Below are 12,542 nucleotides of genomic sequence, written 5' to 3' on the forward strand. Positions count from 1 at the left end.
TGAATGAATTCCTACTTATCAGATTCATGGAATTTCAGGTCTCTTTGATTGTTGGATTTCTTGGAATTTCGGTCTCCATTAATCAAGTTAAGATCCGGGTTTTATGTCATGATATCATGGGAAACTGAGAAAGGTTGAAAATTTAAGAACAGTTGAGAGTTGAGACTATAAGCTTTCAGATCATATGAGAAATTAAAGAGATGTATTGGAGGTACAGCCTAAGTGAAAGTTTTTCGGCACCGAATATGAGATTAAAAGTGAAGACCACTTTTCTGATAAGATTTTCGGGGACGAAAATCCCTAAAGGGGGGAGAGTTGTAATATCCTGATTTTGGGCCTAGTAAAAATAGTGGTTTCGTGACCACAAAATCCGAGATAGAAATAATGATTTTATGATTATTTTGAGGTCTATGATATGATTGCATGATTGTGTGAAAATTTCGTGAAGAAATTTTATGCATAAAGTGCTTAAATTGAAATTAGGGACTAAATCGAATAATTTGCAAAACTTGCATTCTAGAAGTTTCTAGTATGAAATTGTTTTGAAATATTAATTAGGAGGTGTTAAATAGCAATTTTACCAATTTCTAAGTCTATGGACAAAAATTGGACATGGATGGAATTTTTGGAAAGTTTAGTAGTAAGGGCATTTTGGTCATTTAGGGGTAAAATGAATTAAAATACAAAATTAAAAGCCAGTTTTTCTCATCTTCAACCCCATGGCCAAATGTAGCAAGGAAAAACCATGGCTAGGGTTTTTCAAGCTTCCAAGCTTGATTGTAAGTCCGTTCTAGCCTCGTTTTTAACGATTTTTACGTTTTTGGAGTCCCGATAGCTCGATTAAGCTTATGCTAGCAATAATTCAACCTAGGGTTCATATTTGGAAAAATACCCATAGGTAAAATTTGTGTATTTTGGTGTTTTATGATAGTATATGAGGTTTTAAATTATGTTAGACAACTTGTACTACTCGATTTTAAGCGAAAACGAGCAAAAGGACTTAATCGGTAAAAATACCTAATAGTCATGAGTACATATTAGAGTGAGAATTTGATGTTGCCATAGAAGGAAAAAATGATCAGCATGTCATAAAACATAAGAAAATAGGCTGAAGTTTAATTTACAAGCTTTGGGGAAAAGGTGTAAATATGTGAAAGTTTAGGGGCAAAACTGTAATTTTGCCAAAATATGAGTTTGGGTCAAGGTGAATAATGTGAGTCCTAATTAGACTATATTTTAAATGATAGAGCAAGGAAAACTAAAATTCGGGCTAAAATGGAGAAAATACCAAGTTGTGGACGAAATGGTAAAAGTAGGCATTTTCGCATACGAGGTAAGTTCATGTGTAAATAATGTAGTATAATTGTTATTTTTAAGTTATTGATGTTAATTATATGATATGCTGATTTTTATCATGAAATATATGCTTTGTGGTTATTTTCGAATAAAATGCAAATTATGTGAATTATTTGTTAAATATAAAGTGCTACCGAGTATTGGTTTCGGTATTTTACGGAAGATGGCATGGAGATGTGTTCGAGGAAAATCCCGTTTGAACCTTAGGAATAGATTAGGATACAAGTGACATGTCACTAGGATATTTGGGCATCCGAACTCGTTGAGTTGAGTCCGAGTTCACTTATGGATGCGAATGTCCGAACTTGTTGAGTTGAGTCTGAGTTCGAGAGATGTAACTAGGCACCCGAGCTCGTTGAGTTGAGTCCGAGTTCACTTATGGGCGGGTTACATGGTAGCTTGGCTACATATGTGGCACTTATGTGCAAACTTTCCATGTATCCGAATTATATTCCGATGTGTTCAACGGGTAAAATTCTACTCAAATGGAGGAATACTCGAGATGAAAGGGACGTATTGGTAAGTGTTGTGAAATGAATAATTTGAACAGGTATGTACTTAACCCTCGGGTTGAAAACTCGATATAAGAACAATATGGTAAGATGATAAATGAAAATGTGACATGAATGTCTCGGTGATGATTATGAAAATGATGTTTTATGTTTGCTTATATAGTTGTGTTACTTGTTATTTGCATGTTAGCTTACTAAGCATTTATGCTTACTTCCTCCTTTTCATTCCTTGTAGTGTTGACAAGCCAGCTCGGAAATCGGGAACGATCGGAGGCATGCTCACACTATCCGTATACCATCTTGGCATAATGGCTTGCATATTTTGAGTATGGCATGTATAGCATTATAGTCATTTTGTATATATGGTCTTATGATATGGTTATTGAGTGGTATGGAAATGCTTGGTAATGATTAGCCATTGGAATGGCTAATCATGATCATATTTGGTGTTATGTATGCTAAATTGCTAGCTAATTCATGGAAACCATGAAATAGGTAAAATTTACCATAAAATAGATTCAGACAGCAGCAGTGACGTGAGTTTGAAAAATCATTAAAAATAGTAGAGATACAATTAGATGATGAATAAATATGGAATTGAAGAATTATGAGTCTATTTTCATATGGATGGAACAAAACATGTATATGAGTTATATTTTATGAGATGTTAAAATTTTTGTGAAACAGGGCCAGAGCGATTTCTGGATCCCCTGTTCTGACTTTGTAAATTCACCATAAATTTTTCAAAGATAATTAGAAGTCATGATTTATATGTACAGATTACTTATTGAGTCTAGTTTTATTATAAACAAACGACATAGTCATTGAAACTCTGTGCAGGGAGATATCTGATTCGTAATACACAGAGGTCAGAGCGGTTGAACCCTGAAATAGGGGAGATTTTAACTAATAAACTGTACTAATTTTCTCGACCAAAAATTAGAGAAAAAAATTAGTAAATAGATATATGAGTTTAGTTTCAGGGAAAATTTACGGAATTGGATTTAGAGTTTTGGAACTCGAGATATGAATTTTTAAGAGACTGTGATGCAGATTGCTAGCTTGACTAAAAATTTTAAAAATAAATTGTTTGAGCTGTTTAAGTAATGAATTAAGTCTGTTAACACCTCGTGTTCGACTCCGGCGAAGGTCTCGGGTACGGGGCGTTGCAGAAACTTTGCCTTATGTTAATTGTATGATTTATATTGCTTGCTATTTGCATGTGAACTTACTAATCTTTAAAGCTTACCCCTCTTCCTTTCTTTTTATAGTGTCGCCAAACTAGCTCAGGGATCAGAGGACGTTGGAGTTTTCGATCACACTATCAATTGGAAAATTTGGTATAGTTAGATTCAACAATTTGAATATGGAATGTATAGGGACTTGGTCTTTTTGTGGTGTGTCATATTGATTATCCAAGTGTGTTGGCTCATGATGATGTTATGATTCATTTTGTATATGGCCATGAGAGGTGGCTCATATTGATTATTTGGGTTGTAACCCTAATCATTTGTGCATGTATACAAATGTGTTGTAACACCCCTAACCCGTAACCGTCGCCAGACTAGAGTTAAGAGGTATTACCGGACATATTGGAACATTTCACAACCACTTCACAATCATAAAATATACATCATCATATTATAGTCAAATATCATCATAAAGTCCCTTTCTTAGGTCAACGAGACCTTAAACATCCATCAGGAAGAGGTCGAAATTAAACTGAACTCATACAAAGGTTTGCACACAGTTAGAATTTTTTTTGCATTCAAAGGTCACACACCCGTGCGAGAAGGCCATGTGACTCACACGATTACCAGACACGCCCGTGTCTTAGGTCGTGCAAAAACAGGGCATACATACTGACTTGGGTCACACGGCTGATCATACGCCCGTGTGTATAGCCCATGTACCCCTCAAAATGGCCACACACGCCCATGTACCAAGGTTGTCTGCCTCACACGGCCACCAGACACACCAGTGTCTAAGCCGTGCTCGAGACTGACTTTAAATTGTAAGACTACCCTAGAGGACACACGGCTGTGTAGTATGACCGTGTGTCGCACACGGCTGAGACACATGCCCATGTCTCTACTCGTGTGGACAAAAATAAGCATTTTGCAAAGCCAACTTTGCCACCCTTTTTGGGTCTAACCTACAAGCACCAAACCAAAACATTTTATACCAAAATCACATGGCAAAATTCATTCACTCATACTTCAATATCATTAATCATTTCCATACATAATTGCAAATCAAACATACTAATTCCATGTACCTAATTCATATTATGAACACATGATTCATATCATAATAATAATCTTACCAAAAGACCATTTCACTAGGCCATAAATATACACAACATTAATATCATTATCAAGCCATTTTTGCATGGCTACATATATACAAATCAAAAGGAACCATATCGAAACTAGCCTATACATGCCACATTACCAAGATTCACAGCTTTTATTTACCGAAGCGCTAACCGGATAGTGTGATGACATCTCCAACAACTTCCAACCCGAGTAAGTCTCTGAAGCTCTATAGACATAGGAAAAACACACAAAGGAAGCTTTGAAAGCTTAGTAAGCCATAAGCAAATAAATCATTTCAATGATATTCATAATCCAATATCACTAAACCGAAATTAACAAATCTCAATCACATATATCTTTATTGTACTCGTAAATTCATGTAACACATTAAATAATTCACTTAACTTATTTATCAATGAATGTACAACCATGCTTTCAAATTCGATTAACAACCGTTTGCTCATTCATATAATCAAGGTCACACATATTCATTTCATCGCCAACCAAACCATGGTCATTTATTTCAAATCATACATAAAGTTAATCAACTTCTTTATAAACACTTCCAAACTCGGACATCCTTAATTTCCTTATTCATATAAACAAAATTCGCATACATGAATCATATAGGCAACTCAACCATTTTAATTTCATTATCTGTTCTGGTTTTCGAACCAAGCAATCATACATCAAAGCCATGTTTCATGTTTCGTAAATCTCATATACAAAATATAAGACCACAATTTCATATAACAAGTATATATAACACATTATATTACTCATCCTTATTCAAAGCCATATCTTACCTTCATTCTACATCTTTAATCTTATAATTAGCATTAATAATTCTATTCAATCCAACTCATTTCATCATTCATTTACATAATTTATCATGTACTTCATACTTAACATCATCAACCACATAGGTTCTGTACATACCTGTACCATTATATTCTTATCTATCACATTTATCACTTCAATGCTTGAAGCACTAATTCATTCGATAATCCTTGAACATTCAACGAACTCGCACACTTAGTGCCAATTAATTAGCCAAAGCTATAATTATATTGATTATATCGCACACTCAGTGCAATTTTAATCGCCGTAGCTATTTTATTTATCGCACACTTAGTGCCTCAAATTCAATTCACATTTTACATATTTCAACTTAACAATCATATTTTTTTTTACAACTCAATTCAGCACATATAATGCACATATATTTCAATTTAACAATATTTATTTACTTATGAACTTACCTCGTACTAACACAAACGGACCGGAACGACTATTCGACAATTTTTTTACTTTCCCCGATCCAAATCCGATTTTCTCATTTCTTGATCTAATTCAATACAAATTCAACTTATTTAATCATATAATCAATCAAATTCATATAAAAACACATAAATGGGCTAATTGCACTTTTTCCCCTAATATTTCACATTTTTTGCAATTTAGTCCCTATATCACAAAACACAAAATATTCAAAATTTGACACTCCCCTGCTTGGCCAAATTTTACTAAGGTCCTAAGCAGCCGAATTCTTTCATTTATTTCACATTTTGACCGCTCAATTTACAAATTTCTCAATTTAGTCCTTAATACACATTTTTATCAAAAATCACTTAATTAAACATGAAAATCAAGCATCAAAGATTTATTCTTCATCATCAAACAACAATTTCATCACATTATCAACAATGGAAAATAGCCAATTCATCATCAATTCCGAAAACTAAAGCATGTGCTACGTAATATTCGATGCAATGATCTCAAAAACGTAAAAATTATCAAAAACGAACCTTTAATCAAGCTTTAGCATGGCCGAACCCTAAAAGCTTTTGTTTCTCTCTTTTTATTTGATACAAACGGCAATGGTGATGAATATCACACCAAATTCATGTTTTCTTTTATTTATTATAACATTTATAATCAATTTCCCATTTTACCCTTAATGAATAACCTTTAAAAACATTTAATGGTTGTCCATATATGTCCACCCATGTATTTAATGGTCTAATATCAACATAAGGACCCTACACTATAAAAGCCATAGCAATATAGCACTTTAACAAATAGCAAGTCAGTTTTGCATTTAATGCGATTTAGTCCTTTTTTCTAAATCGAGTACACAAACGATAAAATGTTCATACGAAATTTTCACAGATGTCAATTCACATACAATAAGCACGGAAAATAATATAAAAATTATTTTTCTGACTAGGATTTGTGGTCCCGAAACTACTATTTTGACTAGGGTCTAAACTGGGTTGTTACAACTCTCCCCTCTTTAGGGATTTTCGTCCCCGAAAATCTTACCAGAAAATAACATAATGTATTTGCTTTCACTCAGTACATTTCAAATTCACATATAGCTTCGAACTTCATATCGCTTTAATCTCACAATTAAGATTCTGATTTGTTTTCTGCTATGCATCTTATCAAACTAAATCTGCTTCTAACTGTATTGAGTTACATTCATTTTCTGCTTTATTACGCTGATGATATTAATCTCATGAATCATTTACTCACAAAGCTATTTCTTGAACAACGGAGTTAAGTAACTATCACAATACAATACCTCATACAATGTCACTTTTTTTCACACCTGATAGTTTATCAAACAGCAACAATCTTTCTTAGTTGGTTTGAAACTCTAAAACAAAGTGATACATAAATATTTCAAGAATTTGATTTGCGTTCCTCGATTTCACTACAATTTCATACTCACAGATTACTGTAATTTCCCTCAGAAATATCATATGAGTTTTAGATCTTAATTCGAAACAACAATGACTAGCACCATAAGCAGACTGACCATCACAAAAACGGATAACTCAGTTGTTTAATCAAAAGAGGAAATCTATACGTACCGAGAAATTTCTTCAGATAGTTAACAACATTTCAAATAACTCTATCTTTTTTAATAACAAAGATATTTTCGATATAGAATGCATCCACACTCTATTTCTATAATCAACAAAGTCATGAATATCACATTTCACACTCAATCATCAATATCATGTCTCGGACTGTTGTGTATCTTGTTTATCCCATATGAACAGATAAACCACCACTGAGAGTTTCTCGTAGCAGTTGTTGTATATTCATAGAGCTTTTCAGTAGACACACTCTATCCCGAAATAAGAAATAATCATCGATACCACATTTGAGGTTTTTAATCAGAAATCAATTTATGCTGAATTTTTTTAACTTATAATTTGCTGACACATTTCTTAATTACACGACTTCACTAAATAAACATTTATTTAACCTCTAATTCAGCTAACAACTGTGATAAGATCAAACATGTATTCATCACTCAAAAAGCACACAAATGTTTCCCATTAAAAACATCCTAAACTATAATCATTTTCCTCGGATAAGAATCACTTACAGACTCAAATTTTTTTTGACAATTCGAGCTAACTTTACTGTGCCAAGTTTGGATCTTTCTCTGACATTAAACATTTTAAACTCTTGTAGTCGTCATATATATCACATAACTCTTTATTCAACTCAGACAAAGCCAGAACTGACATTTCGGTTGATAATGTTTTCGTGCAAAAGAAAGCTTCGACATTCGTACTAGCTTTAATATACCATCATTTCTCGGATAGAACTGTTCCAATAGATATAATTATGTATCAAATTTTCAAGAATACAAATTCTTCTTCTAGACCATCCCTGAATTCACATCTGTACGTTCAAATTTTATTTCCAATACGATGGATAAATTCAAACATATACAACTCGATCATCTTTTCAATCAAATAATTCCAGTCAGACTAAATCACTGAATCAGTCGTTTAGAAGAAATCTTTTCTTCTCATTAGAAGAATAACCCCAGACATATCATTATACAGATGCCACAATCATTACATAGAAATCATAATGTCATAATAAGACCAACGTCTTACCCGTAACAATAGATAATATCCCGGCTATTAATAAAGTTTTAGACCTGGAAGAAAGTCAAATATGATTTGGATAGCTACCAATGCAGAAGCATAACTTTTATAATTCTGATAATAGTATATGCAGTACTCCCAAATTTCATAACATAATTTATTATTATAATAGATATAGCCATTTTTTGTCAAATAGATATCTCTTATAGATAATCATATAGAATCATGAGAAAACGAGAATAGCGAAATTTTCAGCATCTAAAGCTACACAAAATATCAGAAAATTACAACCCACATAGAATGATATCAACTCGAATGATATCCTAGAAATGTCCAGAAAGAACAATACCACTCATAAATACTAGAATCCACATTAATAGAAGTAATATAATCTTCACGTATATTCATCAAAACTATAACAAGTAGAAACAGAGTATTAACCTCATATGGACTTTACCGTCGATCTTCATATTCGCTCGAGGGAATAAATACCAAAGATGGACATAGCAATATCGAACATAATCCAAACAGACCTACCATACTTTCACCTATTAGTATGTTTAGCTAATGTTCTCTTATAATAAGAACTCTTTATGAAACTAAACAGTCACATATACTTCTAAGGATAAATGTACACATAGAATGCCCAGAAGAACTCATAGTAACTGCCCGACTATAATCACTGTACTTAGCCATCAATACAATTCAAACATTAATTCATTGTCTAATTCTGTCATCATAAATTTTCACATTATCCCTTCATTAATGGAAGTCAATTCAAAAGAACTTTAAGTTAATACCTTTTTTAAGATAACATACTTAAATAGATCATTTAATCGGAGTTATCTTCTTCTATAACAGTGACTTTGCATAATCTGAATAATTTTCAGAACTATCAAATATCCCTTTTTTTTAGTACTGTCTTCATTTGTTGATTCATTCACTTTTTTGATCACATTATTAATCTTCTAAACATGGACTCCACACTCAAAAGCTTATTCAACCCAACTCTTACTTACAGATTTCATAGTAACATTTTTACTAGTATGGGGGTGAGCTTAGTAAAGCTTCAAATTCGACTTACACAAATATGTACATAACACATACTATTACAACTATCCAATTCAATATTGATTTCACATTCTCAAATCATTTAATAAACATTTGCTTATAAACACTTTTATTCTTAACACATAATTCATATGCCAACTCACATTCCTAATTCACAATCAAAGTTTTCATATAACATCATAGCCCAAATATCATATCTCATATGCTCATATAATTATAACACTTATCGAGAACAAGAATGTCATACTCTTTGATTCATACCTTTATGAGTTTCAACTCATAATCAACACATTTCCCTTCAAACATTTGAGTACACATTCTGTACTATCATAATTAGCTCGGTTGGAAAACATATCTGTCTTATTAAAACAATTTTTGTGAGAGTCTGGAGATATCACACTATCACAGGTTAAACGTGGCATGTATAGCTAGACTCACATACACTATAGTAGTTCTAAAACCGACTAAACCATAGCTCTAATACCACTAAATGTAACACATCTAACCCGTAACCGTTGTCGGATTAGAGTTAAGAGGTATTACTAGACATATCGGAACATTTCACGACCACTTCACAATCATAAATTATACATCATCATATCATAGTCAAATATCATCATAAAGTCCCTTTCTTAGGTCAATGAGACCTTAAACATGCATTAGGAAGAGGTCGACACTAAACCAAACACGTACAAAGGTTCGCAGACACTTGGAAAAAAAATCATTTAAAGGTCACACGCCTATGTGAGCAGGCCGTGTGATGCACAAGGTTACCAGACAAGCCCGTGCCGTAGGTCGTGTAAAAATAAGGCATACATACTGACTTGGGTCATGCGGCTGATCACACGCCCGTGTGTGTAGCCCGTGTACCCTTTGAAATGGCCACACACGCCTATGTACCAAGGCTATGTGCCTTACACGGCCAGCAAACAGACCCGTGTCTAAGTCGTACTCGAGACTGACTTTAAATTGTAAGACTACCCTAGAGGACACACGGCAGTGTAGTATGACCGTGTGTCACACACGGCTGTGACATACGCCCATGTCTCTACCCATGTGGACCAAAATAGGCCTTTGGAAAAGCCAACTTTGCCACTCTTTTTGGGTCTAACCTACAAGCACCAAACCAAAACATTTTATACCAAAATCACATGCCAAAATTCATTCACTCATACTTCAATATCATTAATCATTTCCATACATAATTGCAAATCAAACATACTAATTCCATGTACTTAATTCATATTACGAATACATGATTCATATCATAATAATAATCTTACCGAAAGACCATTTCACTTGGCCATAAATATATACAACATTAATATCATTATCAAGTCATTTTCGCATGGCTACACATATCCAAGTCAAAAGGAACCATATCGAAACTAGCCTATACATGCCAGATTACCAAGACTCACAGCTTTTATTTGCCCAAATGATAACCGGATAGTGTGATGACATCTTCAACAACTTCCAACCCGAGCAAGTCTCTGAAACTCTATAGACATAGGAAAAACACACAAAGTAAGCTTTGAAAGCTTAGTAAGCCATAAGCAAATAAATCATTTCAATGATATTTATAAACCAATATCACTAAACCGAAATTAACAAATCTCAATCACATATATATTTATTGTAATTCATGTAACACATTAAATAATTCACTTAACTTATTTATCAATGAATGTACAACCATGCTTTCAAACTTGATTAACAACTGTTAGCTCATTCATATAATCAAGCTCACACATATTCATTTCATCGCCAACCAAACCATGGTCATTTATTTCAAATTATACATAAAGTTAATCAACTTCTTTATAAACACTTCCAAACTTGGACATCCATAATTTCCTTATTCATATAAACAAAATTCGCATACATGAATCATATAGGCAACTCAACCATTTTAATTTCATTATTTGTTCCAGTTTTCGAACCAAGCAATCATACATCAAAGCCATGTTTCATGTTTCGTAAATCTCATATCCGAAACATAAGACCACAATTTCATATAACGAGTATATATAACACATTATATTACTCATCCTTATTCAAAGCCATATCTTACCTTCATTTTACATCTTTAATCTTATAATTAGCATTAATAATGCTATTTAATCCAACTTATTTCATCATTCATTTACATAATATATCATCTACTTCATACTTAACATCATCAACTGCATAGGTTCTGTACATACCTGTACCATTACGTTCTTATCTATCACATTTATCCCTTCAATGCTCGAAGCACTAATTCATCCGATCATCCTTGAACATTCAACGAACTCGCACAGTTGGTGCCAATTAATTAGCCGAAGCTATAATTATATCACACACTTAGTGCCATTACCTTAAACTAAACTTATATTGGTATCGCACACATAGTGCCATTACCTTAAACTAAACTTATATTGGTATCGCACACATAGTGCCATTTACTCAGCCAATGCTGTTATAATCTCGCACACTCAGTGCCATTTTAATAGCTATAACTATTTCATTTATCGCACACTTAGTGCCTCAAATTCAATTCACATTTTACATATTTCAACTTCACAATCATATTTTTTTACGACTCAATTTAGAACATATAATGCACATATATTTCAATTTAACAACATTTTTTTACTTATGAACTTACCTTGTACTAACAAGAACGAACCAGAACGACTATTCGACAATTTTTTGACTTTCCCCGATCCAAATATGATTTTCTCATTTCTTAATCTAATTCAATACAAATTCAACTTATTTAATCATATAATCAATCAAATTCATCTAAAAACACATAAATAGGCTAATTGCACTTTTGCCCCTAATATTGCACATTTTTCGCAATTTAGTCCCTTTTTCACAAAACACAAAATATTCACAATTTGACCACACCCATGCTTGGCTGAATTTTACTAAGGTCCTAAGTAGCCCAATTCTTTCATTTATTTCACATTTTGACCCCTCAATTTACAAATTTCTTAATTTAGTCCTTAATACACATTTTTTTATCAAAATCACTTAATTAAACATGAAAATCAAGCATCAAAGATTTATTCTTCATCATCAAACAAAAATTTCATCACATTATCAAAAATGGAAAATCTCAAATTCATCATCAATTTTGAAAATTAAAGCATGGGCTAAGTAATATTCGAAGCAACGATCTCAAAAACATAAAAATTATAAAAAACGAAGCTTTAATCAAGCTTTAGCATGGCTGAACCCTAAAAGATTTTGTTTCTCTCTTTTTATTTGATACAAACGACAATGGTGATGAATATCACACCAAATTCATGTTTTCTTTTATTTATTATAACATTTATAATCAATTTCCCATTTTTCCCTTAATGAATAACCTTTAAAAA

This window comes from Gossypium hirsutum, chromosome A01, assembly GCF_007990345.1.
Source record: "Gossypium hirsutum isolate 1008001.06 chromosome A01, Gossypium_hirsutum_v2.1, whole genome shotgun sequence".
Lineage (NCBI taxonomy): Eukaryota > Viridiplantae > Streptophyta > Magnoliopsida > Malvales > Malvaceae > Gossypium > Gossypium hirsutum.